The sequence below is a fragment of the Vulpes vulpes genome, unplaced genomic scaffold (assembly GCF_048418805.1).
Source record: "Vulpes vulpes isolate BD-2025 unplaced genomic scaffold, VulVul3 u000000811, whole genome shotgun sequence".
NCBI classification, from domain to species: domain Eukaryota; kingdom Metazoa; phylum Chordata; class Mammalia; order Carnivora; family Canidae; genus Vulpes; species Vulpes vulpes.
Genome location: NW_027325756.1, coordinates 43,660 through 67,362, shown reverse-complemented (window position 1 = coordinate 67,362; position 23,703 = coordinate 43,660). Strand labels below are relative to the sequence as shown.

The 23,703-nt window shown below is 76.1% G+C and overlaps 13 non-coding genes across 13 annotated transcripts; all 13 read right to left on the bottom strand.

Annotated features, from left to right (window-relative positions):
- Nucleotides 1-1,507: 1,507 nt before the first annotated feature.
- Nucleotides 1,508-1,626, bottom strand: LOC140597005 (5S ribosomal RNA). Its single transcript, XR_011998873.1, has one exon. It is a non-coding gene; the product is annotated as a 5S ribosomal RNA (ribosomal RNA).
- A 1,661-nt stretch (nt 1,627-3,287) lies between these two features.
- On the bottom strand, nt 3,288-3,406 carry LOC140597004 (5S ribosomal RNA). The gene has a single exon (XR_011998872.1). It is a non-coding gene; the product is annotated as a 5S ribosomal RNA (ribosomal RNA).
- Nucleotides 3,407-5,040: 1,634 nt separating this feature from the next.
- LOC140597003 (5S ribosomal RNA) lies at nt 5,041-5,159 on the bottom strand. The gene has a single exon (XR_011998871.1). It is a non-coding gene; the product is annotated as a 5S ribosomal RNA (ribosomal RNA).
- Nucleotides 5,160-6,823: 1,664 nt separating this feature from the next.
- Nucleotides 6,824-6,942, bottom strand: LOC140597002 (5S ribosomal RNA). The gene has a single exon (XR_011998870.1). It is a non-coding gene; the product is annotated as a 5S ribosomal RNA (ribosomal RNA).
- A 1,638-nt stretch (nt 6,943-8,580) lies between these two features.
- On the bottom strand, nt 8,581-8,699 carry LOC140597001 (5S ribosomal RNA). The gene has a single exon (XR_011998869.1). It is a non-coding gene; the product is annotated as a 5S ribosomal RNA (ribosomal RNA).
- Nucleotides 8,700-10,366: 1,667 nt separating this feature from the next.
- LOC140597000 (5S ribosomal RNA) lies at nt 10,367-10,485 on the bottom strand. The gene has a single exon (XR_011998868.1). It is a non-coding gene; the product is annotated as a 5S ribosomal RNA (ribosomal RNA).
- Nucleotides 10,486-12,155: 1,670 nt separating this feature from the next.
- Nucleotides 12,156-12,274, bottom strand: LOC140596999 (5S ribosomal RNA). The gene has a single exon (XR_011998867.1). It is a non-coding gene; the product is annotated as a 5S ribosomal RNA (ribosomal RNA).
- A 1,652-nt stretch (nt 12,275-13,926) lies between these two features.
- LOC140596998 (5S ribosomal RNA) lies at nt 13,927-14,045 on the bottom strand. Its single transcript, XR_011998866.1, has one exon. It is a non-coding gene; the product is annotated as a 5S ribosomal RNA (ribosomal RNA).
- Nucleotides 14,046-15,691: 1,646 nt separating this feature from the next.
- Nucleotides 15,692-15,810, bottom strand: LOC140596997 (5S ribosomal RNA). The gene has a single exon (XR_011998865.1). It is a non-coding gene; the product is annotated as a 5S ribosomal RNA (ribosomal RNA).
- A 1,664-nt stretch (nt 15,811-17,474) lies between these two features.
- On the bottom strand, nt 17,475-17,593 carry LOC140596996 (5S ribosomal RNA). The gene has a single exon (XR_011998864.1). It is a non-coding gene; the product is annotated as a 5S ribosomal RNA (ribosomal RNA).
- Nucleotides 17,594-19,268: 1,675 nt separating this feature from the next.
- Nucleotides 19,269-19,387, bottom strand: LOC140596994 (5S ribosomal RNA). The gene has a single exon (XR_011998862.1). It is a non-coding gene; the product is annotated as a 5S ribosomal RNA (ribosomal RNA).
- Nucleotides 19,388-21,033: 1,646 nt separating this feature from the next.
- LOC140596993 (5S ribosomal RNA) lies at nt 21,034-21,152 on the bottom strand. Its single transcript, XR_011998861.1, has one exon. It is a non-coding gene; the product is annotated as a 5S ribosomal RNA (ribosomal RNA).
- A 1,669-nt stretch (nt 21,153-22,821) lies between these two features.
- On the bottom strand, nt 22,822-22,940 carry LOC140596992 (5S ribosomal RNA). Its single transcript, XR_011998860.1, has one exon. It is a non-coding gene; the product is annotated as a 5S ribosomal RNA (ribosomal RNA).
- Between the last annotated feature and the right edge of the window lie 763 nt (nt 22,941-23,703).

Genomic DNA, 23,703 nt, shown 5'->3' with positions numbered 1-23,703 from the left:
CTGATTGATTGACTGACCGCCTCCCGCGCCACGCCCGGGGTGGCGGAGGGCGCCTGCCCCGGGCCGGGCGGGGGGGGTGGGGGCCAAGACGCCTCCCGCACCCCGGAGCGGAGGCTGTCGCCGGAGCCCGGGCGCGCTCCCGTCCCCGGCCTGGCGGGCGCGTCGCCGCCGCTCGGCTCCCCGGATGGCACGCCGCCCCACCTCGGACCGCTCACTGGCTGGGGGGGTGCCGCGGGCCGGCGCCGGCCGGCTCCGGACGACCCCTGGCCTCTCCTGTTCTTCAGCCGGCCTGGCTCAAAGCCAAGCCGGGGCCGCCCGCGCCGCCGGACCCCATCCTCGGACAGGCAGGGACACAGACACAGGTGCCCACGACAGACAGACAGACACACACACACACACACACAGACGGAGGGACACGGGCACTCGGAGCTGGGCCACAAGGCCTGTGGGGGCGAGGCAGCCACCCCGCCGGAGGGGCGCAGGCCCTGGAGCTGCCTTAGGAGCCCTGGCAGCCGCGGGCCCTGCAGCCACGGTGTCAGGGATGCCGTTCTGCCCCCATTCCTGCCCATCAGCCGAACCGCCGCGGGACCGTGTGCCTGTGTTGCGTGCGCGGCGCCCACGCCCAGGCGCGGAGCGAGTCTCTCTTGTGTCTCTTGCTGTGTTGCGCGCGGCCCTTTTCGGCATGGGTGCCGGCCGCCCCCGCGTCGCTGTGGCCTTGGCTGTTGCGGGGCCGCGGAGCGCGCAGCCCGGTGCCAACGGGGCCTGAGGCCCCGGGCGGTCGGGCCATCTGGTGTCCCGGGCCCGCGGAGCGTGGACGTCGTGGCTGAGGGCCGAAGGGACGGTGGTCCGCGGGGGAGGCAGGGCATGTCCTTCGGAGAGAAGGTGCAGGCGGGCCCGGGCCGAAGGTGGGGGGGGTTGCGGGTGGCTGGGTGGCTTGGAGGCTGGGGGCGGTGCCAGGGAATTGCTAGGGGCTGGGGGCGGGCCTGGGGGCGGAGATTGGGGCGGGGCGAGGAGGGCCCCGGCCCCCAAAGCCCCGCCCCGGCCCCGGCCCCCAAAGCCCCGCCCCGGCCCCCCGGAGGGGCTCGCAGGCCTGCGGAGACGGGATCCAGCCCCCGCCCGGCTCCCCCCAGCGACCGCCCCCTCCCCGCCCCGGCCCCGAGGTTCCTGCTGTCGCCCCGTCCCCTCCGTCGGCCGCCTTCGGGCCCCCGCGGCGCCCTGGGACGCGCGGCCGGCTAGGACGTGGGTGGGTGTGCTTGAAGGGCGGGCTGCGAGGGTGAAGGGCTTGAGAGGAAGAGGAGGTGGTGCATGTGTGTGGCCTCCTGCCCGTGCAGCCGGCGCCCTCGGTGCTCCGCGGCGCCCTGCGGTGCTTCCGGCGGGGCGGGGGCCATGCCACGGGTCGCCCGGAGGGGGGCGCCGCCGCCGCCGCCGCCGCCGCCGCCGCGTTGGTCGAGGGGGCGTTGGCGGCCAAGGGACAGACAGGAAGGCAGGCAAAAGGCCGAGGAAAAAAAGCCTACAGCACCCGGTATTCCCAGGCGGTCTCCCATCCAAGTACTAACCAGGCCCGACCCTGCTTAGCTTCCGAGATCAGACGAGATCGGGCGCGTTCAGGGTGGTATGGCCGTAGACGTCCGCGGCTGCCGCTGGGCGCCCCAAGAGCCTGCTCTGCGCCTCTCCGGGCCAGGCGCCCGCCGCTCCTCAGCCCTCCGCCCGCCCGATCGCGCCAGCCCGCCTGCATGCTCGCCTGCCGGCCCGACTGATTGATTGACTGACCGCCTCCCGCGCCGCGCCCGGGGTGGCGGAGGGCGCCTGCCCCGGGCCGGGCGGGGGGGGTGGGGGCCAAGACGCCTCCCGCACCCCGGAGCGGAGGCTGTCGCCGGAGCCCGGGCGCGCTCCCGTCCCCGGCCTGGCGGGCGCGTCGCCGCCGCTCGGCTCCCCGGATGGCACGCCGCCCCACCTCGGACCGCTCACTGGCTGGGGGGGTGCCGCGGGCCGGCGCCGGCCGGCTCCGGACGACCCCTGGCCTCTCCTGTTCTTCAGCCGGCCTGGCTCAAAGCCAAGCCGGGGCCGCCCGCGCCGCCGGACCCCATCCTCGGACAGGCAGGGACACAGACACAGGTGCCCACGACAGACAGACAGACACACACACACACACACACAGACGGAGGGACACGGGCACTCGGAGCTGGGCCACAAGGCCTGTGGGGGCGAGGCAGCCACCCCGCCGGAGGGGCGCAGGCCCTGGAGCTGCCTTAGGAGCCCTGGCAGCCGCGGGCCCTGCAGCCACGGTGTCAGGGATGCCGTTCTGCCCCCATTCCTGCCCATCAGCCGAACCGCCGCGGGACCGTGTGCCTGTGTTGCGTGCGCGGCGCCCACGCCCAGGCGCGGAGCGAGTCTCTCTTGTGTCTCTTGCTGTGTTGCGCGCGGCCCTTTTCGGCATGGGTGCCGGCCGCCCCCGCGTCGCTGTGGCCTTGGCTGTTGCGGGGCCGCGGAGCGCGCAGCCCGGTGCCAACGGGGCCTGAGGCCCCGGGCGGTCGGGCCATCTGGTGTCCCGGGCCCGCGGAGCGTGGACGTCGTGGCTGAGGGCCGAAGGGACGGTGGTCCGCGGGGGAGGCAGGGCATGTCCTTCGGAGAGAAGGTGCAGGCGGGCCCGGGCCGAAGGTGGGGGGGGTTGCGGGTGGCTGGGTGGCTTGGAGGCTGGGGGCGGTGCCAGGGAATTGCTAGGGGCTGGGGGCGGGCCTGGGGGCGGAGATTGGGGCGGGGCGAGGAGGGCCCCGGCCCCGGCCCCGGCCCCCAAAGCCCCGCCCCGGCCCCGGCCCCCAAAGCCCCGCCCCGGCCCCCCGGAGGGGCTCGCAGGCCTGCGGAGACGGGATCCAGCCCCCGCCCGGCTCCCCCCAGCGACCGCCCCCTCCCCGCCCCGGCCCCGAGGTTCCTGCTGTCGCCCCGTCCCCTCCGTCGGCCGCCTTCGGGCCCCCGCGGCGCCCTGGGACGCGCGGCCGGCTAGGACGTGGGTGGGTGTGCTTGAAGGGCGGGCTGCGAGGGTGAAGGGCTTGAGAGGAAGAGGAGGTGGTGCATGTGTGTGGCCTCCTGCCCGTGCAGCCGGCGCCCTCGGTGCTCCGCGGCGCCCTGCGGTGCTTCCGGCGGGGCGGGGGCCATGCCACGGGTCGCCCGGAGGGGGGCGCCGCCGCCGCCGCCGCCGCCGCCGCCGCCGCCGCCGCCGCCGCGTTGGTCGAGGGGGCGTTGGCGGCCAAGGGACAGACAGGAAGGCAGGCAAAAGGCCGAGGAAAAAAAGCCTACAGCACCCGGTATTCCCAGGCGGTCTCCCATCCAAGTACTAACCAGGCCCGACCCTGCTTAGCTTCCGAGATCAGACGAGATCGGGCGCGTTCAGGGTGGTATGGCCGTAGACGTCCGCGGCTGCCGCTGGGCGCCCCAAGAGCCTGCTCTGCGCCTCTCCGGGCCAGGCGCCCGCCGCTCCTCAGCCCTCCGCCCGCCCGATCGCGCCAGCCCGCCTGCATGCTCGCCTGCCGGCCCGACTGATTGATTGACTGACCGCCTCCCGCGCCGCGCCCGGGGTGGCGGAGGGCGCCTGCCCCGGGCCGGGCGGGGGGGGTGGGGGCCAAGACGCCTCCCGCACCCCGGAGCGGAGGCTGTCGCCGGAGCCCGGGCGCGCTCCCGTCCCCGGCCTGGCGGGCGCGTCGCCGCCGCTCGGCTCCCCGGATGGCACGCCGCCCCACCTCGGACCGCTCACTGGCTGGGGGGGTGCCGCGGGCCGGCGCCGGCCGGCTCCGGACGACCCCTGGCCTCTCCTGTTCTTCAGCCGGCCTGGCTCAAAGCCAAGCCGGGGCCGCCCGCGCCGCCGGACCCCATCCTCGGACAGGCAGGGACACAGACACAGGTGCCCACGACAGACAGACAGACACACACACACACACACACAGACGGAGGGACACGGGCACTCGGAGCTGGGCCACAAGGCCTGTGGGGGCGAGGCAGCCACCCCGCCGGAGGGGCGCAGGCCCTGGAGCTGCCTTAGGAGCCCTGGCAGCCGCGGGCCCTGCAGCCACGGTGTCAGGGATGCCGTTCTGCCCCCATTCCTGCCCATCAGCCGAACCGCCGCGGGACCGTGTGCCTGTGTTGCGTGCGCGGCGCCCACGCCCAGGCGCGGAGCGAGTCTCTCTTGTGTCTCTTGCTGTGTTGCGCGCGGCCCTTTTCGGCATGGGTGCCGGCCGCCCCCGCGTCGCTGTGGCCTTGGCTGTTGCGGGGCCGCGGAGCGCGCAGCCCGGTGCCAACGGGGCCTGAGGCCCCGGGCGGTCGGGCCATCTGGTGTCCCGGGCCCGCGGAGCGTGGACGTCGTGGCTGAGGGCCGAAGGGACGGTGGTCCGCGGGGGAGGCAGGGCATGTCCTTCGGAGAGAAGGTGCAGGCGGGCCCGGGCCGAAGGTGGGGGGGGTTGCGGGTGGCTGGGTGGCTTGGAGGCTGGGGGCGGTGCCAGGGAATTGCTAGGGGCTGGGGGCGGGCCTGGGGGCGGAGATTGGGGCGGGGCGAGGAGGGCCCCGGCCCCCAAAGCCCCGCCCCGGCCCCGGCCCCCAAAGCCCCGCCCCGGCCCCCCGGAGGGGCTCGCAGGCCTGCGGAGACGGGATCCAGCCCCCGCCCGGCTCCCCCCAGCGACCGCCCCCTCCCCGCCCCGGCCCCGAGGTTCCTGCTGTCGCCCCGTCCCCTCCGTCGGCCGCCTTCGGGCCCCCGCGGCGCCCTGGGACGCGCGGCCGGCTAGGACGTGGGTGGGTGTGCTTGAAGGGCGGGCTGCGAGGGTGAAGGGCTTGAGAGGAAGAGGAGGTGGTGCATGTGTGTGGCCTCCTGCCCGTGCAGCCGGCGCCCTCGGTGCTCCGCGGCGCCCTGCGGTGCTTCCGGCGGGGCGGGGGCCATGCCACGGGTCGCCCGGAGGGGGGCGCCGCCGCCGCCGCCGCCGCCGCCGCCGCGTTGGTCGAGGGGGCGTTGGCGGCCAAGGGACAGACAGGAAGGCAGGCAAAAGGCCGAGGAAAAAAAGCCTACAGCACCCGGTATTCCCAGGCGGTCTCCCATCCAAGTACTAACCAGGCCCGACCCTGCTTAGCTTCCGAGATCAGACGAGATCGGGCGCGTTCAGGGTGGTATGGCCGTAGACGTCCGCGGCTGCCGCTGGGCGCCCCAAGAGCCTGCTCTGCGCCTCTCCGGGCCAGGCGCCCGCCGCTCCTCAGCCCTCCGCCCGCCCGATCGCGCCAGCCCGCCTGCATGCTCGCCTGCCGGCCCGACTGATTGATTGACTGACCGCCTCCCGCGCCACGCCCGGGGTGGCGGAGGGCGCCTGCCCCGGGCCGGGCGGGGGGGGTGGGGGCCAAGACGCCTCCCGCACCCCGGAGCGGAGGCTGTCGCCGGAGCCCGGGCGCGCTCCCGTCCCCGGCCTGGCGGGCGCGTCGCCGCCGCTCGGCTCCCCGGATGGCACGCCGCCCCACCTCGGACCGCTCACTGGCTGGGGGGGTGCCGCGGGCCGGCGCCGGCCGGCTCCGGACGACCCCTGGCCTCTCCTGTTCTTCAGCCGGCCTGGCTCAAAGCCAAGCCGGGGCCGCCCGCGCCGCCGGACCCCATCCTCGGACAGGCAGGGACACAGACACAGGTGCCCACGACAGACAGACAGACACACACACACACACACACAGACGGAGGGACACGGGCACTCGGAGCTGGGCCACAAGGCCTGTGGGGGCGAGGCAGCCACCCCGCCGGAGGGGCGCAGGCCCTGGAGCTGCCTTAGGAGCCCTGGCAGCCGCGGGCCCTGCAGCCACGGTGTCAGGGATGCCGTTCTGCCCCCATTCCTGCCCATCAGCCGAACCGCCGCGGGACCGTGTGCCTGTGTTGCGTGCGCGGCGCCCACGCCCAGGCGCGGAGCGAGTCTCTCTTGTGTCTCTTGCTGTGTTGCGCGCGGCCCTTTTCGGCATGGGTGCCGGCCGCCCCCGCGTCGCTGTGGCCTTGGCTGTTGCGGGGCCGCGGAGCGCGCAGCCCGGTGCCAACGGGGCCTGAGGCCCCGGGCGGTCGGGCCATCTGGTGTCCCGGGCCCGCGGAGCGTGGACGTCGTGGCTGAGGGCCGAAGGGACGGTGGTCCGCGGGGGAGGCAGGGCATGTCCTTCGGAGAGAAGGTGCAGGCGGGCCCGGGCCGAAGGTGGGGGGGGTTGCGGGTGGCTGGGTGGCTTGGAGGCTGGGGGCGGTGCCAGGGAATTGCTAGGGGCTGGGGGCGGGCCTGGGGGCGGAGATTGGGGCGGGGCGAGGAGGGCCCCGGCCCCGGCCCCGGCCCCCAAAGCCCCGCCCCGGCCCCGGCCCCCAAAGCCCCGCCCCGGCCCCCCGGAGGGGCTCGCAGGCCTGCGGAGACGGGATCCAGCCCCCGCCCGGCTCCCCCCAGCGACCGCCCCCTCCCCGCCCCGGCCCCGAGGTTCCTGCTGTCGCCCCGTCCCCTCCGTCGGCCGCCTTCGGGCCCCCGCGGCGCCCTGGGACGCGCGGCCGGCTAGGACGTGGGTGGGTGTGCTTGAAGGGCGGGCTGCGAGGGTGAAGGGCTTGAGAGGAAGAGGAGGTGGTGCATGTGTGTGGCCTCCTGCCCGTGCAGCCGGCGCCCTCGGTGCTCCGCGGCGCCCTGCGGTGCTTCCGGCGGGGCGGGGGCCATGCCACGGGTCGCCCGGAGGGGGGCGCCGCCGCCGCCGCCGCCGCCGCCGCCGCCGCCGCCGCCGCCGCCGCGTTGGTCGAGGGGGCGTTGGCGGCCAAGGGACAGACAGGAAGGCAGGCAAAAGGCCGAGGAAAAAAAGCCTACAGCACCCGGTATTCCCAGGCGGTCTCCCATCCAAGTACTAACCAGGCCCGACCCTGCTTAGCTTCCGAGATCAGACGAGATCGGGCGCGTTCAGGGTGGTATGGCCGTAGACGTCTGCGGCTGCCGCTGGGCGCCCCAAGAGCCTGCTCTGCGCCTCTCCGGGCCAGGCGCCCGCCGCTCCTCAGCCCTCCGCCCGCCCGATCGCGCCAGCCCGCCTGCATGCTCGCCTGCCGGCCCGACTGATTGATTGACTGACCGCCTCCCGCGCCACGCCCGGGGTGGCGGAGGGCGCCTGCCCCGGGCCGGGCGGGGGGGGTGGGGGCCAAGACGCCTCCCGCACCCCGGAGCGGAGGCTGTCGCCGGAGCCCGGGCGCGCTCCCGTCCCCGGCCTGGCGGGCGCGTCGCCGCCGCTCGGCTCCCCGGATGGCACGCCGCCCCACCTCGGACCGCTCACTGGCTGGGGGGGTGCCGCGGGCCGGCGCCGGCCGGCTCCGGACGACCCCTGGCCTCTCCTGTTCTTCAGCCGGCCTGGCTCAAAGCCAAGCCGGGGCCGCCCGCGCCGCCGGACCCCATCCTCGGACAGGCAGGGACACAGACACAGGTGCCCACGACAGACAGACAGACACACACACACACACACACAGACGGAGGGACACGGGCACTCGGAGCTGGGCCACAAGGCCTGTGGGGGCGAGGCAGCCACCCCGCCGGAGGGGCGCAGGCCCTGGAGCTGCCTTAGGAGCCCTGGCAGCCGCGGGCCCTGCAGCCACGGTGTCAGGGATGCCGTTCTGCCCCCATTCCTGCCCATCAGCCGAACCGCCGCGGGACCGTGTGCCTGTGTTGCGTGCGCGGCGCCCACGCCCAGGCGCGGAGCGAGTCTCTCTTGTGTCTCTTGCTGTGTTGCGCGCGGCCCTTTTCGGCATGGGTGCCGGCCGCCCCCGCGTCGCTGTGGCCTTGGCTGTTGCGGGGCCGCGGAGCGCGCAGCCCGGTGCCAACGGGGCCTGAGGCCCCGGGCGGTCGGGCCATCTGGTGTCCCGGGCCCGCGGAGCGTGGACGTCGTGGCTGAGGGCCGAAGGGACGGTGGTCCGCGGGGGAGGCAGGGCATGTCCTTCGGAGAGAAGGTGCAGGCGGGCCCGGGCCGAAGGTGGGGGGGGTTGCGGGTGGCTGGGTGGCTTGGAGGCTGGGGGCGGTGCCAGGGAATTGCTAGGGGCTGGGGGCGGGCCTGGGGGCGGAGATTGGGGCGGGGCGAGGAGGGCCCCGGCCCCGGCCCCGGCCCCCAAAGCCCCGCCCCGGCCCCCCGGAGGGGCTCGCAGGCCTGCGGAGACGGGATCCAGCCCCCGCCCGGCTCCCCCCAGCGACCGCCCCCTCCCCGCCCCGGCCCCGAGGTTCCTGCTGTCGCCCCGTCCCCTCCGTCGGCCGCCTTCGGGCCCCCGCGGCGCCCTGGGACGCGCGGCCGGCTAGGACGTGGGTGGGTGTGCTTGAAGGGCGGGCTGCGAGGGTGAAGGGCTTGAGAGGAAGAGGAGGTGGTGCATGTGTGTGGCCTCCTGCCCGTGCAGCCGGCGCCCTCGGTGCTCCGCGGCGCCCTGCGGTGCTTCCGGCGGGGCGGGGGCCATGCCACGGGTCGCCCGGAGGGGGGCGCCGCCGCCGCCGCCGCCGCCGCCGCCGCCGCCGCCGCCGCCGCCGCGTTGGTCGAGGGGGCGTTGGCGGCCAAGGGACAGACAGGAAGGCAGGCAAAAGGCCGAGGAAAAAAAGCCTACAGCACCCGGTATTCCCAGGCGGTCTCCCATCCAAGTACTAACCAGGCCCGACCCTGCTTAGCTTCCGAGATCAGACGAGATCGGGCGCGTTCAGGGTGGTATGGCCGTAGACGTCCGCGGCTGCCGCTGGGCGCCCCAAGAGCCTGCTCTGCGCCTCTCCGGGCCAGGCGCCCGCCGCTCCTCAGCCCTCCGCCCGCCCGATCGCGCCAGCCCGCCTGCATGCTCGCCTGCCGGCCCGACTGATTGATTGACTGACCGCCTCCCGCGCCGCGCCCGGGGTGGCGGAGGGCGCCTGCCCCGGGCCGGGCGGGGGGGGTGGGGGCCAAGACGCCTCCCGCACCCCGGAGCGGAGGCTGTCGCCGGAGCCCGGGCGCGCTCCCGTCCCCGGCCTGGCGGGCGCGTCGCCGCCGCTCGGCTCCCCGGATGGCACGCCGCCCCACCTCGGACCGCTCACTGGCTGGGGGGGTGCCGCGGGCCGGCGCCGGCCGGCTCCGGACGACCCCTGGCCTCTCCTGTTCTTCAGCCGGCCTGGCTCAAAGCCAAGCCGGGGCCGCCCGCGCCGCCGGACCCCATCCTCGGACAGGCAGGGACACAGACACAGGTGCCCACGACAGACAGACAGACACACACACACACACACACACACACAGACGGAGGGACACGGGCACTCGGAGCTGGGCCACAAGGCCTGTGGGGGCGAGGCAGCCACCCCGCCGGAGGGGCGCAGGCCCTGGAGCTGCCTTAGGAGCCCTGGCAGCCGCGGGCCCTGCAGCCACGGTGTCAGGGATGCCGTTCTGCCCCCATTCCTGCCCATCAGCCGAACCGCCGCGGGACCGTGTGCCTGTGTTGCGTGCGCGGCGCCCACGCCCAGGCGCGGAGCGAGTCTCTCTTGTGTCTCTTGCTGTGTTGCGCGCGGCCCTTTTCGGCATGGGTGCCGGCCGCCCCCGCGTCGCTGTGGCCTTGGCTGTTGCGGGGCCGCGGAGCGCGCAGCCCGGTGCCAACGGGGCCTGAGGCCCCGGGCGGTCGGGCCATCTGGTGTCCCGGGCCCGCGGAGCGTGGACGTCGTGGCTGAGGGCCGAAGGGACGGTGGTCCGCGGGGGAGGCAGGGCATGTCCTTCGGAGAGAAGGTGCAGGCGGGCCCGGGCCGAAGGTGGGGGGGGTTGCGGGTGGCTGGGTGGCTTGGAGGCTGGGGGCGGTGCCAGGGAATTGCTAGGGGCTGGGGGCGGGCCTGGGGGCGGAGATTGGGGCGGGGCGAGGAGGGCCCCGGCCCCGGCCCCCAAAGCCCCGCCCCGGCCCCGGCCCCCAAAGCCCCGCCCCGGCCCCCCGGAGGGGCTCGCAGGCCTGCGGAGACGGGATCCAGCCCCCGCCCGGCTCCCCCCAGCGACCGCCCCCTCCCCGCCCCGGCCCCGAGGTTCCTGCTGTCGCCCCGTCCCCTCCGTCGGCCGCCTTCGGGCCCCCGCGGCGCCCTGGGACGCGCGGCCGGCTAGGACGTGGGTGGGTGTGCTTGAAGGGCGGGCTGCGAGGGTGAAGGGCTTGAGAGGAAGAGGAGGTGGTGCATGTGTGTGGCCTCCTGCCCGTGCAGCCGGCGCCCTCGGTGCTCCGCGGCGCCCTGCGGTGCTTCCGGCGGGGCGGGGGCCATGCCACGGGTCGCCCGGAGGGGGGCGCCGCCGCCGCCGCCGCCGCCGCCGCCGCCGCCGCCGCCGCCGCCGCCGCGTTGGTCGAGGGGGCGTTGGCGGCCAAGGGACAGACAGGAAGGCAGGCAAAAGGCCGAGGAAAAAAAGCCTACAGCACCCGGTATTCCCAGGCGGTCTCCCATCCAAGTACTAACCAGGCCCGACCCTGCTTAGCTTCCGAGATCAGACGAGATCGGGCGCGTTCAGGGTGGTATGGCCGTAGACGTCCGCGGCTGCCGCTGGGCGCCCCAAGAGCCTGCTCTGCGCCTCTCCGGGCCAGGCGCCCGCCGCTCCTCAGCCCTCCGCCCGCCCGATCGCGCCAGCCCGCCTGCATGCTCGCCTGCCGGCCCGACTGATTGATTGACTGACCGCCTCCCGCGCCGCACCCGGGGTGGCGGAGGGCGCCTGCCCCGGGCCGGGCGGGGGGGGTGGGGGCCAAGACGCCTCCCGCACCCCGGAGCGGAGGCTGTCGCCGGAGCCCGGGCGCGCTCCCGTCCCCGGCCTGGCGGGCGCGTCGCCGCCGCTCGGCTCCCCGGATGGCACGCCGCCCCACCTCGGACCGCTCACTGGCTGGGGGGGTGCCGCGGGCCGGCGCCGGCCGGCTCCGGACGACCCCTGGCCTCTCCTGTTCTTCAGCCGGCCTGGCTCAAAGCCAAGCCGGGGCCGCCCGCGCCGCCGGACCCCATCCTCGGACAGGCAGGGACACAGACACAGGTGCCCACGACAGACAGACAGACACACACACACACACACACACACACAGACGGAGGGACACGGGCACTCGGAGCTGGGCCACAAGGCCTGTGGGGGCGAGGCAGCCACCCCGCCGGAGGGGCGCAGGCCCTGGAGCTGCCTTAGGAGCCCTGGCAGCCGCGGGCCCTGCAGCCACGGTGTCAGGGATGCCGTTCTGCCCCCATTCCTGCCCATCAGCCGAACCGCCGCGGGACCGTGTGCCTGTGTTGCGTGCGCGGCGCCCACGCCCAGGCGCGGAGCGAGTCTCTCTTGTGTCTCTTGCTGTGTTGCGCGCGGCCCTTTTCGGCATGGGTGCCGGCCGCCCCCGCGTCGCTGTGGCCTTGGCTGTTGCGGGGCCGCGGAGCGCGCAGCCCGGTGCCAACGGGGCCTGAGGCCCCGGGCGGTCGGGCCATCTGGTGTCCCGGGCCCGCGGAGCGTGGACGTCGTGGCTGAGGGCCGAAGGGACGGTGGTCCGCGGGGGAGGCAGGGCATGTCCTTCGGAGAGAAGGTGCAGGCGGGCCCGGGCCGAAGGTGGGGGGGGTTGCGGGTGGCTGGGTGGCTTGGAGGCTGGGGGCGGTGCCAGGGAATTGCTAGGGGCTGGGGGCGGGCCTGGGGGCGGAGATTGGGGCGGGGCGAGGAGGGCCCCGGCCCCGGCCCCGGCCCCCAAAGCCCCGCCCCGGCCCCGGCCCCCAAAGCCCCGCCCCGGCCCCCCGGAGGGGCTCGCAGGCCTGCGGAGACGGGATCCAGCCCCCGCCCGGCTCCCCCCAGCGACCGCCCCCTCCCCGCCCCGGCCCCGAGGTTCCTGCTGTCGCCCCGTCCCCTCCGTCGGCCGCCTTCGGGCCCCCGCGGCGCCCTGGGACGCGCGGCCGGCTAGGACGTGGGTGGGTGTGCTTGAAGGGCGGGCTGCGAGGGTGAAGGGCTTGAGAGGAAGAGGAGGTGGTGCATGTGTGTGGCCTCCTGCCCGTGCAGCCGGCGCCCTCGGTGCTCCGCGGCGCCCTGCGGTGCTTCCGGCGGGGCGGGGGCCATGCCACGGGTCGCCCGGAGGGGGGCGCCGCCGCCGCCGCCGCCGCCGCCGCCGCCGCCGCCGCCGCCGCCGCGTTGGTCGAGGGGGCGTTGGCGGCCAAGGGACAGACAGGAAGGCAGGCAAAAGGCCGAGGAAAAAAAGCCTACAGCACCCGGTATTCCCAGGCGGTCTCCCATCCAAGTACTAACCAGGCCCGACCCTGCTTAGCTTCCGAGATCAGACGAGATCGGGCGCGTTCAGGGTGGTATGGCCGTAGACGTCCGCGGCTGCCGCTGGGCGCCCCAAGAGCCTGCTCTGCGCCTCTCCGGGCCAGGCGCCCGCCGCTCCTCAGCCCTCCGCCCGCCCGATCGCGCCAGCCCGCCTGCATGCTCGCCTGCCGGCCCGACTGATTGATTGACTGACCGCCTCCCGCGCCGCGCCCGGGGTGGCGGAGGGCGCCTGCCCCGGGCCGGGCGGGGGGGGTGGGGGCCAAGACGCCTCCCGCACCCCGGAGCGGAGGCTGTCGCCGGAGCCCGGGCGCGCTCCCGTCCCCGGCCTGGCGGGCGCGTCGCCGCCGCTCGGCTCCCCGGATGGCACGCCGCCCCACCTCGGACCGCTCACTGGCTGGGGGGGTGCCGCGGGCCGGCGCCGGCCGGCTCCGGACGACCCCTGGCCTCTCCTGTTCTTCAGCCGGCCTGGCTCAAAGCCAAGCCGGGGCCGCCCGCGCCGCCGGACCCCATCCTCGGACAGGCAGGGACACAGACACAGGTGCCCACGACAGACAGACAGACACACACACACACACACACAGACGGAGGGACACGGGCACTCGGAGCTGGGCCACAAGGCCTGTGGGGGCGAGGCAGCCACCCCGCCGGAGGGGCGCAGGCCCTGGAGCTGCCTTAGGAGCCCTGGCAGCCGCGGGCCCTGCAGCCACGGTGTCAGGGATGCCGTTCTGCCCCCATTCCTGCCCATCAGCCGAACCGCCGCGGGACCGTGTGCCTGTGTTGCGTGCGCGGCGCCCACGCCCAGGCGCGGAGCGAGTCTCTCTTGTGTCTCTTGCTGTGTTGCGCGCGGCCCTTTTCGGCATGGGTGCCGGCCGCCCCCGCGTCGCTGTGGCCTTGGCTGTTGCGGGGCCGCGGAGCGCGCAGCCCGGTGCCAACGGGGCCTGAGGCCCCGGGCGGTCGGGCCATCTGGTGTCCCGGGCCCGCGGAGCGTGGACGTCGTGGCTGAGGGCCGAAGGGACGGTGGTCCGCGGGGGAGGCAGGGCATGTCCTTCGGAGAGAAGGTGCAGGCGGGCCCGGGCCGAAGGTGGGGGGGGTTGCGGGTGGCTGGGTGGCTTGGAGGCTGGGGGCGGTGCCAGGGAATTGCTAGGGGCTGGGGGCGGGCCTGGGGGCGGAGATTGGGGCGGGGCGAGGAGGGCCCGCAGGCGGGCCCGGCCCCGGCCCCGGCCCCGGCCCCCAAAGCCCCGCCCCGGCCCCCCGGAGGGGCTCGCAGGCCTGCGGAGACGGGATCCAGCCCCCGCCCGGCTCCCCCCAGCGACCGCCCCCTCCCCGCCCCGGCCCCGAGGTTCCTGCTGTCGCCCCGTCCCCTCCGTCGGCCGCCTTCGGGCCCCCGCGGCGCCCTGGGACGCGCGGCCGGCTAGGACGTGGGTGGGTGTGCTTGAAGGGCGGGCTGCGAGGGTGAAGGGCTTGAGAGGAAGAGGAGGTGGTGCATGTGTGTGGCCTCCTGCCCGTGCAGCCGGCGCCCTCGGTGCTCCGCGGCGCCCTGCGGTGCTTCCGGCGGGGCGGGGGCCATGCCACGGGTCGCCCGGAGGGGGGCGCCGCCGCCGCCGCCGCCGCCGCCGCCGCCGCCGCCGCCGCCGCGTTGGTCGAGGGGGCGTTGGCGGCCAAGGGACAGACAGGAAGGCAGGCAAAAGGCCGAGGAAAAAAAGCCTACAGCACCCGGTATTCCCAGGCGGTCTCCCATCCAAGTACTAACCAGGCCCGACCCTGCTTAGCTTCCGAGATCAGACGAGATCGGGCGCGTTCAGGGTGGTATGGCCGTAGACGTCCGCGGCTGCCGCTGGGCGCCCCAAGAGCCTGCTCTGCGCCTCTCCGGGCCAGGCGCCCGCCGCTCCTCAGCCCTCCGCCCGCCCGATCGCGCCAGCCCGCCTGCATGCTCGCCTGCCGGCCCGACTGATTGATTGACTGACCGCCTCCCGCGCCGCGCCCGGGGTGGCGGAGGGCGCCTGCCCCGGGCCGGGCGGGGGGGGTGGGGGCCAAGACGCCTCCCGCACCCCGGAGCGGAGGCTGTCGCCGGAGCCCGGGCGCGCTCCCGTCCCCGGCCTGGCGGGCGCGTCGCCGCCGCTCGGCTCCCCGGATGGCACGCCGCCCCACCTCGGACCGCTCACTGGCTGGGGGGGTGCCGCGGGCCGGCGCCGGCCGGCTCCGGACGACCCCTGGCCTCTCCTGTTCTTCAGCCGGCCTGGCTCAAAGCCAAGCCGGGGCCGCCCGCGCCGCCGGACCCCATCCTCGGACAGGCAGGGACACAGACACAGGTGCCCACGACAGACAGACAGACACACACACACACACACACAGACGGGGGGACACGGGCACTCGGAGCTGGGCCACAAGGCCTGTGGGGGCGAGGCAGCCACCCCGCCGGAGGGGCGCAGGCCCTGGAGCTGCCTTAGGAGCCCTGGCAGCCGCGGGCCCTGCAGCCACGGTGTCAGGGATGCCGTTCTGCCCCCATTCCTGCCCATCAGCCGAACCGCCGCGGGACCGTGTGCCTGTGTTGCGTGCGCGGCGCCCACGCCCAGGCGCGGAGCGAGTCTCTCTTGTGTCTCTTGCTGTGTTGCGCGCGGCCCTTTTCGGCATGGGTGCCGGCCGCCCCCGCGTCGCTGTGGCCTTGGCTGTTGCGGGGCCGCGGAGCGCGCAGCCCGGTGCCAACGGGGCCTGAGGCCCCGGGCGGTCGGGCCATCTGGTGTCCCGGGCCCGCGGAGCGTGGACGTCGTGGCTGAGGGCCGAAGGGACGGTGGTCCGCGGGGGAGGCAGGGCATGTCCTTCGGAGAGAAGGTGCAGGCGGGCCCGGGCCGAAGGTGGGGGGGGTTGCGGGTGGCTGGGTGGCTTGGAGGCTGGGGGCGGTGCCAGGGAATTGCTAGGGGCTGGGGGCGGGCCTGGGGGCGGAGATTGGGGCGGGGCGAGGAGGGCCCCGGCCCCGGCCCCGGCCCCCAAAGCCCCGCCCCGGCCCCGGCCCCCAAAGCCCCGCCCCGGCCCCCCGGAGGGGCTCGCAGGCCTGCGGAGACGGGATCCAGCCCCCGCCCGGCTCCCCCCAGCGACCGCCCCCTCCCCGCCCCGGCCCCGAGGTTCCTGCTGTCGCCCCGTCCCCTCCGTCGGCCGCCTTCGGGCCCCCGCGGCGCCCTGGGACGCGCGGCCGGCTAGGACGTGGGTGGGTGTGCTTGAAGGGCGGGCTGCGAGGGTGAAGGGCTTGAGAGGAAGAGGAGGTGGTGCATGTGTGTGGCCTCCTGCCCGTGCAGCCGGCGCCCTCGGTGCTCCGCGGCGCCCTGCGGTGCTTCCGGCGGGGCGGGGGCCATGCCACGGGTCGCCCGGAGGGGGGCGCCGCCGCCGCCGCCGCCGCCGCCGCCGCGTTGGTCGAGGGGGCGTTGGCGGCCAAGGGACAGACAGGAAGGCAGGCAAAAGGCCGAGGAAAAAAAGCCTACAGCACCCGGTATTCCCAGGCGGTCTCCCATCCAAGTACTAACCAGGCCCGACCCTGCTTAGCTTCCGAGATCAGACGAGATCGGGCGCGTTCAGGGTGGTATGGCCGTAGACGTCCGCGGCTGCCGCTGGGCGCCCCAAGAGCCTGCTCTGCGCCTCTCCGGGCCAGGCGCCCGCCGCTCCTCAGCCCTCCGCCCGCCCGATCGCGCCAGCCCGCCTGCATGCTCGCCTGCCGGCCCGACTGATTGATTGACTGACCGCCTCCCGCGCCGCGCCCGGGGTGGCGGAGGGCGCCTGCCCCGGGCCGGGCGGGGGGGGTGGGGGCCAAGACGCCTCCCGCACCCCGGAGCGGAGGCTGTCGCCGGAGCCCGGGCGCGCTCCCGTCCCCGGCCTGGCGGGCGCGTCGCCGCCGCTCGGCTCCCCGGATGGCACGCCGCCCCACCTCGGACCGCTCACTGGCTGGGGGGGTGCCGCGGGCCGGCGCCGGCCGGCTCCGGACGACCCCTGGCCTCTCCTGTTCTTCAGCCGGCCTGGCTCAAAGCCAAGCCGGGGCCGCCCGCGCCGCCGGACCCCATCCTCGGACAGGCAGGGACACAGACACAGGTGCCCACGACAGACAGACAGACACACACACACACACACACAGACGGAGGGACACGGGCACTCGGAGCTGGGCCACAAGGCCTGTGGGGGCGAGGCAGCCACCCCGCCGGAGGGGCGCAGGCCCTGGAGCTGCCTTAGGAGCCCTGGCAGCCGCGGGCCCTGCAGCCACGGTGTCAGGGATGCCGTTCTGCCCCCATTCCTGCCCATCAGCCGAACCGCCGCGGGACCGTGTGCCTGTGTTGCGTGCGCGGCGCCCACGCCCAGGCGCGGAGCGAGTCTCTCTTGTGTCTCTTGCTGTGTTGCGCGCGGCCCTTTTCGGCATGGGTGCCGGCCGCCCCCGCGTCGCTGTGGCCTTGGCTGTTGCGGGGCCGCGGAGCGCGCAGCCCGGTGCCAACGGGGCCTGAGGCCCCGGGCGGTCGGGCCATCTGGTGTCCCGGGCCCGCGGAGCGTGGACGTCGTGGCTGAGGGCCGAAGGGACGGTGGTCCGCGGGGGAGGCAGGGCATGTCCTTCGGAGAGAAGGTGCAGGCGGGCCCGGGCCGAAGGTGGGGGGGGTTGCGGGTGGCTGGGTGGCTTGGAGGCTGGGGGCGGTGCCAGGGAATTGCTAGGGGCTGGGGGCGGGCCTGGGGGCGGAGATTGGGGCGGGGCGAGGAGGGCCCCGGCCCCGGCCCCGGCCCCCAAAGCCCCGCCCCGGCCCCGGCCCCCAAAGCCCCGCCCCGGCCCCCCGGAGGGGCTCGCAGGCCTGCGGAGACGGGATCCAGCCCCCGCCCGGCTCCCCCCAGCGACCGCCCCCTCCCCGCCCCGGCCCCGAGGTTCCTGCTGTCGCCCCGTCCCCTCCGTCGGCCGCCTTCGGGCCCCCGCGGCGCCCTGGGACGCGCGGCCGGCTAGGACGTGGGTGGGTGTGCTTGAAGGGCGGGCTGCGAGGGTGAAGGGCTTGAGAGGAAGAGGAGGTGGTGCATGTGTGTGGCCTCCTGCCCGTGCAGCCGGCGCCCTCGGTGCTCCGCGGCGCCCTGCGGTGCTTCCGGCGGGGCGGGGGCCATGCCACGGGTCGCCCGGAGGGGGGCGCCGCCGCCGCCGCCGCCGCCGCCGCCGCCGCCGCCGCCGCCGCCGCGTTGGTCGAGGGGGCGTTGGCGGCCAAGGGACAGACAGGAAGGCAGGCAAAAGGCCGAGGAAAAAAAGCCTACAGCACCCGGTATTCCCAGGCGGTCTCCCATCCAAGTACTAACCAGGCCCGACCCTGCTTAGCTTCCGAGATCAGACGAGATCGGGCGCGTTCAGGGTGGTATGGCCGTAGACGTCCGCGGCTGCCGCTGGGCGCCCCAAGAGCCTGCTCTGCGCCTCTCCGGGCCAGGCGCCCGCCGCTCCTCAGCCCTCCGCCCGCCCGATCGCGCCAGCCCGCCTGCATGCTCGCCTGCCGGCCCGACTGATTGATTGACTGACCGCCTCCCGCGCCACGCCCGGGGTGGCGGAGGGCGCCTGCCCCGGGCCGGGCGGGGGGGGTGGGGGCCAAGACGCCTCCCGCACCCCGGAGCGGAGGCTGTCGCCGGAGCCCGGGCGCGCTCCCGTCCCCGGCCTGGCGGGCGCGTCGCCGCCGCTCGGCTCCCCGGATGGCACGCCGCCCCACCTCGGACCGCTCACTGGCTGGGGGGGTGCCGCGGGCCGGCGCCGGCCGGCTCCGGACGACCCCTGGCCTCTCCTGTTCTTCAGCCGGCCTGGCTCAAAGCCAAGCCGGGGCCGCCCGCGCCGCCGGACCCCATCCTCGGACAGGCAGGGACACAGACACAGGTGCCCACGACAGACAGACAGACACACACACACACACACACAGACGGAGGGACACGGGCACTCGGAGCTGGGCCACAAGGCCTGTGGGGGCGAGGCAGCCACCCCGCCGGAGGGGCGCAGGCCCTGGAGCTGCCTTAGGAGCCCTGGCAGCCGCGGGCCCTGCAGCCACGGTGTCAGGGATGCCGTTCTGCCCCCATTCCTGCCCATCAGCCGAACCGCCGCGGGACCGTGTGCCTGTGTTGCGTGCGCGGCGCCCACGCCCAGGCGCGGAGCGAGTCTCTCTTGTGTCTCTTGCTGTGTTGCGCGCGGCCCTTTTCGGCATGGGTGCCGGCCGCCCCCGCGTCGCTGTGGCCTTGGCTGTTGCGGGGCCGCGGAGCGCGCAGCCCGGTGCCAACGGGGCCTGAGGCCCCGGGCGGTCGGGCCATCTGGTGTCCCGGGCCCGCGGAGCGTGGACGTCGTGGCTGAGGGCCGAAGGGACGGTGGTCCGCGGGGGAGGCAGGGCATGTCCTTCGGAGAGAAGGTGCAGGCGGGCCCGGGCCGAAGGTGGGGGGGGTTGCGGGTGGCTGGGTGGCTTGGAGGCTGGGGGCGGTGCCAGGGAATTGCTAGGGGCTGGGGGCGGGCCTGGGGGCGGAGATTGGGGCGGGGCGAGGAGGGCCCGCAGGCGGGCCCGGCCCCGGCCCCGGCCCCGGCCCCCAAAGCCCCGCCCCGGCCCCGGCCCCCAAAGCCCCGCCCCGGCCCCCCGGAGGGGCTCGCAGGCCTGCGGAGACGGGATCCAGCCCCCGCCCGGCTCCCCCCAGCGACCGCCCCCTCCCCGCCCCGGCCCCGAGGTTCCTGCTGTCGCCCCGTCCCCTCCGTCGGCCGCCTTCGGGCCCCCGCGGCGCCCTGGGACGCGCGGCCGGCTAGGACGTGGGTGGGTGTGCTTGAAGGGCGGGCTGCGAGGGTGAAGGGCTTGAGAGGAAGAGGAGGTGGTGCATGTGTGTGGCCTCCTGCCCGTGCAGCCGGCGCCCTCGGTGCTCCGCGGCGCCCTGCGGTGCTTCCGGCGGGGCGGGGGCCATGCCACGGGTCGCCCGGAGGGGGGCGCCGCCGCCGCCGCCGCCGCCGCCGCCGCCGCCGCCGCCGCGTTGGTCGAGGGGGCGTTGGCGGCCAAGGGACAGACAGGAAGGCAGGCAAAAGGCCGAGGAAAAAAAGCCTACAGCACCCGGTATTCCCAGGCGGTCTCCCATCCAAGTACTAACCAGGCCCGACCCTGCTTAGCTTCCGAGATCAGACGAGATCGGGCGCGTTCAGGGTGGTATGGCCGTAGACGTCCGCGGCTGCCGCTGGGCGCCCCAAGAGCCTGCTCTGCGCCTCTCCGGGCCAGGCGCCCGCCGCTCCTCAGCCCTCCGCCCGCCCGATCGCGCCAGCCCGCCTGCATGCTCGCCTGCCGGCCCGACTGATTGATTGACTGACCGCCTCCCGCGCCGCGCCCGGGGTGGCGGAGGGCGCCTGCCCCGGGCCGGGCGGGGGGGGTGGGGGCCAAGACGCCTCCCGCACCCCGGAGCGGAGGCTGTCGCCGGAGCCCGGGCGCGCTCCCGTCCCCGGCCTGGCGGGCGCGTCGCCGCCGCTCGGCTCCCCGGATGGCACGCCGCCCCACCTCGGACCGCTCACTGGCTGGGGGGGTGCCGCGGGCCGGCGCCGGCCGGCTCCGGACGACCCCTGGCCTCTCCTGTTCTTCAGCCGGCCTGGCTCAAAGCCAAGCCGGGGCCGCCCGCGCCGCCGGACCCCATCCTCGGACAGGCAGGGACACAGACACAGGTGCCCACGACAGACAGACAGACACACACACACACACACACAGACGGAGGGACACGGGCACTCGGAGCTGGGCCACAAGGCCTGTGGGGGCGAGGCAGCCACCCCGCCGGAGGGGCGCAGGCCCTGGAGCTGCCTTAGGAGCCCTGGCAGCCGCGGGCCCTGCAGCCACGGTGTCAGGGATGCCGTTCTGCCCCCATTCCTGCCCATCAGCCGAACCGCCGCGGGACCGTGTGCCTGTGTTGCGTGCGCGGCGCCCACGCCCAGGCGCGGAGCGAGTCTCTCTTGTGTCTCTTGCTGTGTTGCGCGCGGCCCTTTTCGGCATGGGTGCCGGCCGCCCCCGCGTCGCTGTGGCCTTGGCTGTTGCGGGGCCGCGGAGCGCGCAGCCCGGTGCCAACGGGGCCTGAGGCCCCGGGCGGTCGGGCCATCTGGTGTCCCGGGCCCGCGGAGCGTGGACGTCGTGGCTGAGGGCCGAAGGGACGGTGGTCCGCGGGGGAGGCAGGGCATGTCCTTCGGAGAGAAGGTGCAGGCGGGCCCGGGCCGAAGGTGGGGGGGGTTGCGGGTGGCTGGGTGGCTTGGAGGCTGGGGGCGGTGCCAGGGAATTGCTAGGGGCTGGGGGCGGGCCTGGGGGCGGAGATTGGGGCGGGGCGAGGAGGGCCCCGGCCCCGGCCCCGGCCCCCAAAGCCCCGCCCCGGCCCCGGCCCCCAAAGCCCCGCCCCGGCCCCCCGGAGGGGCTCGCAGGCCTGCGGAGACGGGATCCAGCCCCCGCCCGGCTCCCCCCAGCGACCGCCCCCTCCCCGCCCCGGCCCCGAGGTTCCTGCTGTCGCCCCGTCCCCTCCGTCGGCCGCCTTCGGGCCCCCGCGGCGCCCTGGGACGCGCGGCCGGCTAGGACGTGGGTGGGTGTGCTTGAAGGGCGGGCTGCGAGGGTGAAGGGCTTGAGAGGAAGAGGAGGTGGTGCATGTGTGTGGCCTCCTGCCCGTGCAGCCGGCGCCCTCGGTGCTCCGCGGCGCCCTGCGGTGCTTCCGGCGGGGCGGGGGCCATGCCACGGGTCGCCCGGAGGGGGGCGCCGCCGCCGCCGCCGCCGCCGCCGCCGCGTTGGTCGAGGGGGCGTTGGCGGCCAAGGGACAGACAGGAAGGCAGGCAAAAGGCCGAGGAAAAAAAGCCTACAGCACCCGGTATTCCCAGGCGGTCTCCCATCCAAGTACTAACCAGGCCCGACCCTGCTTAGCTTCCGAGATCAGACGAGATCGGGCGCGTTCAGGGTGGTATGGCCGTAGACGTCCGCGGCTGCCGCTGGGCGCCCCAAGAGCCTGCTCTGCGCCTCTCCGGGCCAGGCGCCCGCCGCTCCTCAGCCCTCCGCCCGCCCGATCGCGCCAGCCCGCCTGCATGCTCGCCTGCCGGCCCGACTGATTGATTGACTGACCGCCTCCCGCGCCGCGCCCGGGGTGGCGGAGGGCGCCTGCCCCGGGCCGGGCGGGGGGGGTGGGGGCCAAGACGCCTCCCGCACCCCGGAGCGGAGGCTGTCGCCGGAGCCCGGGCGCGCTCCCGTCCCCGGCCTGGCGGGCGCGTCGCCGCCGCTCGGCTCCCCGGATGGCACGCCGCCCCACCTCGGACCGCTCACTGGCTGGGGGGGTGCCGCGGGCCGGCGCCGGCCGGCTCCGGACGACCCCTGGCCTCTCCTGTTCTTCAGCCGGCCTGGCTCAAAGCCAAGCCGGGGCCGCCCGCGCCGCCGGACCCCATCCTCGGACAGGCAGGGACACAGACACAGGTGCCCACGACAGACAGACAGACACACACACACACACACACACAGACGGAGGGACACGGGCACTCGGAGCTGGGCCACAAGGCCTGTGGGGGCGAGGCAGCCACCCCGCCGGAGGGGCGCAGGCCCTGGAGCTGCCTTAGGAGCCCTGGCAGCCGCGGGCCCTGCAGCCACGGTGTCAGGGATGCCGTTCTGCCCCCATTCCTGCCCATCAGCCGAACCGCCGCGGGACCGTGTGCCTGTGTTGCGTGCGCGGCGCCCACGCCCAGGCGCGGAGCGAGTCTCTCTTGTGTCTCTTGCTGTGTTGCGCGCGGCCCTTTTCGGCATGGGTGCCGGCCGCCCCCGCGTCGCTGTGGCCTTGGCTGTTGCGGGGCCGCGGAGCGCGCAGCCTGGTGCCAACGGGGCCTGAGGCCCCGGGCGGTCGGGCCATCTGGTGTCCCGGGCCCGCGGAGCGTGGACGTCGTGGCTGAGGGCCGAAGGGACGGTGGTCCGCGGGGGAGGCAGGGCATGTCCTTCGGAGAGAAGGTGCAGGCGGGCCCGGGCCGAAGGTGGGGGGGGTTGCGGGTGGCTGGGTGGCTTGGAGGCTGGGGGCGGTGCCAGGGAATTGCTAGGGGCTGGGGGCGGGCCTGGGGGCGGAGATTGGGGCGGGGCGAGGAGGGCCCCGGCCCCGGCCCCGGCCCCCAAAGCCCCGCCCCGGCCCCGGCCCCCAAAGCCCCGCCCCGGCCCCCCGGAGGGGCTCGCAGGCCTGCGGAGACGGGATCCAGCCCCCGCCCGGCTCCCCCCAGCGACCGCCCCCTCCCCGCCCCGGCCCCGAGGTTCCTGCTGTCGCCCCGTCCCCTCCGTCGGCCGCCTTCGGGCCCCCGCGGCGCCCTGGGACGCGCGGCCGGCTAGGACGTGGGTGGGTGTGCTTGAAGGGCGGGCTGCGAGGGTGAAGGGCTTGAGAGGAAGAGGAGGTGGTGCATGTGTGTGGCCTCCTGCCCGTGCAGCCGGCGCCCTCGGTGCTCCGCGGCGCCCTGCGGTGCTTCCGGCGGGGCGGGGGCCATGCCACGGGTCGCCCGGAGGGGGGCGCCGCCGCCGCCGCCGCCGCCGCCGCCGCCGCCGCCGCCGCCGCCGCCGCGTTGGTCGAGGGGGCGTTGGCGGCCAAGGGACAGACAGGAAGGCAGGCAAAAGGCCGAGGAAAAAAAGCCTACAGCACCCGGTATTCCCAGGCGGTCTCCCATCCAAGTACTAACCAGGCCCGACCCTGCTTAGCTTCCGAGATCAGACGAGATCGGGCGCGTTCAGGGTGGTATGGCCGTAGACGTCCGCGGCTGCCGCTGGGCGCCCCAAGAGCCTGCTCTGCGCCTCTCCGGGCCAGGCGCCCGCCGCTCCTCAGCCCTCCGCCCGCCCGATCGCGCCAGCCCGCCTGCATGCTCGCCTGCCGGCCCGACTGATTGATTGACTGACCGCCTCCCGCGCCGCGCCCGGGGTGGCGGAGGGCGCCTGCCCCGGGCCGGGCGGGGGGGGTGGGGGCCAAGACGCCTCCCGCACCCCGGAGCGGAGGCTGTCGCCGGAGCCCGGGCGCGCTCCCGTCCCCGGCCTGGCGGGCGCGTCGCCGCCGCTCGGCTCCCCGGATGGCACGCCGCCCCACCTCGGACCGCTCACTGGCTGGGGGGGTGCCGCGGGCCGGCGCCGGCCGGCTCCGGACGACCCCTGGCCTCTCCTGTTCTTCAGCCGGCCTGGCTCAAAGCCAAGCCGGGGCCGCCCGCGCCGCCGGACCCCATCCTCGGACAGGCAGGGACACAGACACAGGTGCCCACGACAGACAGACAGACACACACACACACACACACAGACGGAGGGACACGGGCACTCGGAGCTGGGCCACAAGGCCTGTGGGGGCGAGGCAGCCACCCCGCCGGAGGGGCGCAGGCCCTGGAGCTGCCTTAGGAGCCCTGGCAGCCGCGGGCCCTGCAGCCACGGTGTCAGGGATGCCGTTCTGCCCCCATTCCTGCCCATCAGCCGAACCGCCGCGGGACCGTGTGCCTGTGTTGCGTGCGCGGCGCCCACGCCCAGGCGCGGAGCG